The sequence below is a fragment of the Bison bison genome, unplaced genomic scaffold (genome assembly GCF_000754665.1).
Source record: "Bison bison bison isolate TAMUID 2011002044 unplaced genomic scaffold, Bison_UMD1.0 scf7180017863325, whole genome shotgun sequence".
NCBI lineage: Eukaryota > Metazoa > Chordata > Mammalia > Artiodactyla > Bovidae > Bison > Bison bison.
Window position 1 is genome coordinate 509349 of NW_011493897.1, and position 6978 is coordinate 516326.

Here is a 6978-nt window from a genome sequence, read left to right on the forward strand (position 1 = left end):
GATGGGGAGGGAGGTGGGAGGGGGGTTCAGGATGGGGAACACATGTACATTCATGGCAGATTCAAGTCAATGTATGGCAAAACCAATACAATGTTGTAAAGTAAAATTAATTAATTAAATTTTTTAAAAAAGAATGCATTTGAGTCAGTTCTAATGATGTGGATAAAACTGAGCCTATTATACAAAGTGAAGTAAGTCAGAAAGAAAAACACCAATACAGTATATTAACACATATATATGGAATTTAGAAAGATGGTAACAATGACTCTTTATACGAGACAGCAAAAGAGACATAAATGTAAAGAACAGACATTTGGACTCTGTGGGAGTCCAAACCTCCTCTGTGGGAGGTGAGGGTGGGATGATTTGAGAGAATAGCATTGAATCATGTATATTATCATATGTGAAATAGATTGCTCGTCTAGGTTCAAAGCATGAGACAGGGTGCTCAGGGCTGGTGCACTGGGATGACCCTGAGGGATGGGATGGGGAGGGAGGAGGTAGGGGAGTTCAGGATGGGGAACACATGTATACACATGGCTGATTCATGTCAATGTATGGCAAAAAACCAGTATGATATTGTAAAGTAATTAGCCTTCAATTAAAATAAATAATTTTTTTAAAAACTGAGAAGAAAAAAATCATCTGATCATCTCAATCACTACAAAAAAAATTTTTTATAAAATTCAATATAGATTTATGATTTAAAAAAGCCTCTTAACAAAATGCATATAGAGGGAACACATCTCAACATAATAAAGACCTTATATTAAAGGCCCATAGCTAATATCATACTCAGTGGTGAAAACCTGAAAGCATTTCCCCTAACATCAGAAATAGGAAAATGATGCCTACTCTCACCTCTTTTATTCACTATAGTATTGGAAAACATAGTCACACCAATCAGGTAAGAAAAAGAGAAAAGTAATACAACTTGGAAAAGAAGAAGAAAAACTGTCACTTTTTGAAGATTACATGATACTATACATAGATGATCTTAAAGACGCCATGAAAAACCATTATAGCTTATCAATAAATTTGGTAAATTTTCAAGGTACAAAATTAATATACAAAAATCTGTTGCATTTCTATATACTAACAATAAATAATCAGAAAGAGAAATTAAGGAAACAATCCCATTTACAATTACATTTAAAAGAATAAGGTATATAGGAATAAACATACCTAAGGAGGTAAAATACCTACACTCAAAAAACTATAAGACACTGATGAAAGAATCTGATAACACAGATAGAAAGATACATCATGTTGTTGATTTGAAGAATTAATATTAAAAGGATGATACTATCCAAGGCAATCTACAGATTCAATGCAATCTTTATCAATTACATTTTTCAGAGGACTAGAATACTTTAAAATTTATATGGAAACACAAAAGACCCCAAATAGCTAAAGCAATTTTGAGAAAGGAAAATGGAGCTGGGGGAATCAGGCTCCCTGGCTTTAGACTATACTGCAAAGCTTCAGTCATCAAAACAGTATGGTATTGTTACAAAAGCAGAAATATAGATCGATGGGAAAAGATAGAAAATCCAGAGATAAGCTTATGTACCTATGGTCAATTAATCTATGACAAAAGAGGCAAGACTATACAATGGAGGAAAGACAGTCTTTTCAATAAGTGGTGCTGAGAAAACTGGACAACTGTATGTAAAAGAATGAAATTAGAACACTCCCTGGTACTTCCCTAGTGTTTCAGTGTTAAGACCCTCTGCTCCTAATACAGGATGCATGGGTTCCATCCCTGGTTGGGGAATTAAGAACCTGAACATTGCACTGGGCAGCCAAAACAAAAAAGAACACTATCTAACACCATACACAAAAATAAATTCAAAATGAATTAAAGACCTAAATGTAAGATCAGATACTATAAAACTGTTAGAGGAAAGCACAAGCAGAACACTTGCTGACATAAATCACAGCAATATCTTTTCTGATCCACCTCCTAGAATGATGAAAATAAAAACACAAGTAAACAAATGGGACTTAATTAAATTGAAAAGTTCTTGCACAGCAAAGAAAAACATAAACAAAACAAAAAGACAACCCACATAATGGGAGAAAATATTTGCAAATGATGTGACTGACAAGGGATTAATCTCCAAAATATACAAAGAGCACATGCAGCTCAATATTAAAAAACAACCCAAGCAAAAAATGGGCAGAAGATCTAAATAGTCATTTCTCCAAAGAAGGCATTTGTTGTTGTTAAGTTGCTAAGTTGTGACCAACTCTTTTGCAACTCCATGTGCTGTAGCCCACCAGGCTCCTCTGACCATGGGATTTCCCAGGCAAAAATACTGGGCTATGTTGCCATTTCCTTCTCCAAGGGATCTTTCTGTGGGATTGAACATGTGTCTCCTGCTTTGGCAGGCAGGTTCTTTACCACTGACCACCAGGGAAGCCCATACAGATGGCCCAACATCACTAACTATAGAGAAATGCAAATCAAAACAATCAGGTATCATTTCACAGCAGTGAGAAAGTGAAGTGAGTGAAATGAAGTCGCTCAGTCGTGTCCGACTCTTTGCAACCCCATGGACTGTAGCATACCAGGCTCCTCCATCCATGGGATTCTCCAGGCAAGAATACTAGAGTGGGTTGCAATTTTCTTCTCCAGGGGATCTTCCTGACCCAGGGATCGAACTCAGGTCTCCTGCATTGCGGGCAGATGCTTTACCCTCTGAGCCACCAAGGAAGCAGTGAGAAAGGCCATCATCAAAAAATCTATAAACAATAAATACTAGAGAGGGTATGGAGAAAATGGAATACTTCTACACTGTTGGTGGGAATGTAAATTGGAAGAACCATTATGAAGAACAGATGGAGTTTCCTTAAAAAACTAAAAGTGAAGCTAATGTATGATCTAGTAATCCCACTCCTGAGCATATATCTGGAGAAACTGTAATTTGAAGATACACACACTACAATATTCATTGCAGCACTGTATAATACAATAGCCAAGATGTGGAAACAACCTCAATGTCCATTAACAGATGAGTGGATAAAGAAGGTGTGGTGTGTATATGCAATTTAGAAGTATTCCACTTCTCAGAGGAATACGTGATATCACTTATATTAATATGTGGAATCTAATAAAAATGATACAAATGAACTTATTTACAAAACAGAAACTGACTCCACAGCTCTTGAAATAAAACTTATTACCAAAGGGGAAACATAGGGGGAAGTGGCAAATTAGGAGATTGAGATTAATATATACAGACTTCTATATATAAAATAGATGGCTAATGAGCATCTACTATAAAGCACAGGGACTCTACTTAATATTCTGTAATAACCTATATAGATAAAGGATCTGAAAAAAAAGATATTTATACATGTATAACTGATTCACTTTATTGTACACCTGAAACTAACACAACACTGTAAATCAGCTATCAGATCAGATCTGATCAGATCAGTCGCTCAGTCGTGTCCAACTCTTTGCGACCCCATGAATCGCAGCACGCCAGGCCTCCCTGTCCATCACCAACTCCCAGAGTTCACTCAGACTCACGTCCATCAAGTCGGTGATGCCATCCAGCCATCTCATCCTCTGTCGTCCCCTTCTCCTCCTGCCCCCAATTCCTCCCAGCATCAGAGTCTTTTCCAATGAGTCAACTCTTCGCATGAGGTGGCCAAAGTACTGGAGTTTCAGCTTTAGCGTCCTTCCTTCCAAAGAAATCCCAGGGCTAATCTCCTTCAGAAATCAGCTATACTCCAATAAAAAAATTTTAATTCTTTTTTTAAATTTTTAATTGAAATACAGTTGATTTATAATATGTTAGTTTCAGGTGTACAGCAAAGTGATTCATATGCATAAAAATATTCTTTTTCAGATTCTTTTCCCTTTACAGGTAATTACAAAATATTGATATAGTTCCCTGTGCTATATAGTAGGTCTTTGTTGGTCATCTATTTTATATATAATATTGTGTATATGTTAATCTGTAATTCCTAATTTATCTGTCCCCAACAATCACCCCTGCTATCCACTTTGGTAACCACAAGTATGTTTTCTATGTCTGTGATACTGTTTCTCTTTTGTAAATAGATTCATTTGTATCATATTTTTAGATTCCACATATAAGCAATATTATATGATATTTGATTTAAAATGGGCAGAGGCTCTAAATAAACACTTTTTCAAAGACATCAAATGGCCAACAGGTACATGAAAAGGTGCTCAAGACTACTGATAATCAGGAAAATGCAAATCAAAACCACAATGAGATGCTACCTCACAACTGTTGCAATGATTATTATAAAAAGACAAGAGATAACTAGTGTTGTCAAGGATATAAAGGAACTCTTGTGCACATACTACTGCATGTCAATTGTATCTCAATGAAACTAGAAGAATAAAAAACAGCTATGGAAAAAAAAGATCAATATATTTGTAAAGTGTATTTTGCCACATAAGATATTCACAGGCTCCAGGGATGAGGGCATGAGCATCTTTGGGGTGCCATTATTTGGTTTACCACGTAAGTGTACAGGTGAAAAATGCTCATCCTATCCTTGACTCTTATACTCCATGGTACTATTTTAATAATAAATTTAATATACATTTAATGGTTTAAACAGTTACTTATTGTCTCATAGTTTTGTGGGACAGAAGGTTGATACAGTACAGTTCAGCTGGGTCCTCTGCTACAGTGAAGTACTGGCACAGTGTGAGGCTGGCTCAACTTAAAATCACTGTGTGTCATCTGGGCTGGGTTCCTATCTAGAGACTCTGGGGAAGATTCCACCTTCACATATATTCAAGTTGTTAGCAAAAGTTAGTTTCTTATGATCTTAGGACCAATTGTTACCTTTCCTTAACACATGGCCCCATTTATATTCAAGCTAACAATGACATGGAATCCTACTTGTCATCTGAATCTCTGAATTCACCTTCTACTGTGGTTTTTCAAGCACACATGTGATTAGATTCAGGCTTCCCTGGTGGTTCAGGGTAATCCACCTGCAATTCAGGAGACATGGGTTTGATCCCTTGGTCGGGAAGGTCCCCTGGAGGAGGGCATGGCAACCCACTACAGTACTCTTGCCTGGAGAATCCCATGGACAGAGGAGCCTGGCGGGCTACAGCCCATAGGGTCACAAAGAGTTGGACATGACTGAAGCAACTTAGCACGTATGCATGTGGTTAGATTAGGCACACTTGAATATACAGGATAATCTTTATATCTTAAAGTCAGGTGATTAATAACCTTAACGACATCTGCAAATCCCCTCCTGGCATAGACTAGCATATTCTCTCAAATAACAGGTTGCAAAAGATCATGAAAGCTATTTCATACCCAGTAAACTTAAAATTTGGTTCTGTGACTTCTTCCCAGGGAATAAGGAGGTTGAGAAGAAAAGTATTTCGGTTCTAGTTTAATTCATCAACTACTGTTTCTCAATGCCAGTGCTTAAAACTGAATTTCTTTCTTTCCTTCCTTAATTCTAACAAAAGTGTTATAGAGTACATATGGATTAAAGAGAGATAAATCCCTTGCCTAATAGAAATTACAGACTGGTAGGGGGATCAAACTAATAGGTAATAGTGAAGGCATGGCAAGTAAACACAGAAGCAAAAGAGGATGGAGAGTGAGGGGGAATGCATATATCCTAGTCTTAAAGTGTCAAACTACACTACCTAAAAGAGATATCATCTACCCCATGTAATAAAGGATGAGTAAGTGTTAGTTCTCCCAGTGTTTGTCCTAGTATCTTGTTGTCTTTTTATTTCTTAATTTTCATTTCAGTTGAGAAAGAACTCAAAGAAATGAAAAATCATTGTGTGGTCACTGGATTTATCTTCCTAGGATGTTCCAACCATCCTGAATTGTAAGTGTTGTTCCTCCCAGCCTTCTTGATCATTTATCTCTTAACTCTTCTGGGAAATACATTCACATTAACAATGGTCAGAGTCAGTCCTGCCCTCTGCATTCCAATGTATTATTTTCTCAGCACCTTGTGTCTCTTGGACATCTGCTACTCATCTGCCACCATTTTGGTCATGCTGGGGAACTTCTAGAGGAAGACCACCTTGTATGAGGGCTGTCTTTCCCAGACCCTATTCCTTGTGACCTGTGCTGGTGCTTAGGGTGTCTTGTTGGCTACTGTGACTTACAACCACTATGTAACCATTTTCCACCTTCTTCAATATCTGCTCCTCATGACTCTGAAGGTCTGTGTGTATTTTGTTGATTGGAACTTGACTGTGTGGGCTAGAGGATTCTGTGAAAGACACAGTGCTGACCCTCAGTGTGGACTCAACAAGATCATCCACTTTTTCTGTGACGTACCTTTGCTCCTGAAGCTCTCCTGCTCTGACACCTCTCTCAGTGAGTCTGTGCTCCACGTGGCCAGTGCCACCACTGGCCTGAGCCCCTGCCTATTCATTGCAGTGTCCTACTGCTTATCATCTCTGCCCTCCTTAAGATTCCCGCTGCTCAGGGCAGGAACCAGACCTTCACTATCTGTGCATCCTACCTCCCTGTGGTGGTCTTTTATGGAATAGCCAACTTTAACTATGATAGACCCAATATAGGCTATATCCTGGACATCCTGGTCTCTGTGCTCTTCTCTGTTCTGATCCCCATGATTAACCCTGTCACCTACAGCCTGAGAAACAAAGAAATCAAGGGTGCCCTGAGGAAGTGGATGGAGAAGGTGGATTCTCTAGTTATATCAGTGAATAGATGAATATTTTTCATTCTGGAAAATCTTTTTTCTCTTTTTTATAGTTTTTCGCATTTATTTTATGATAATTCTTTATTAAAATATCATTTTAAATAATTCTTTTAAAATAATTTTAAAATTGTATTTAAGGCATACAACATGTTGATTTGATTCAGATATACATAGTGAGGTGGTTACTGTTGTTGTTGCTGTTCAGTCACTAAGTTGATCTCTTTTGCAACCCCATGGATTGTAACCTGCCAGGCTCCTCTGTTCGTA

The 6978-nt window shown here is 37.6% G+C and overlaps 1 pseudogene; it reads left to right on the forward strand.

Moving 5' to 3' along the window:
* Window positions 1-6723, forward strand: part of LOC104983743 — a 41756-nt pseudogene extending 35033 nt beyond the window's left edge.
* Window positions 6724-6978: the final 255 nt, after the last annotated feature.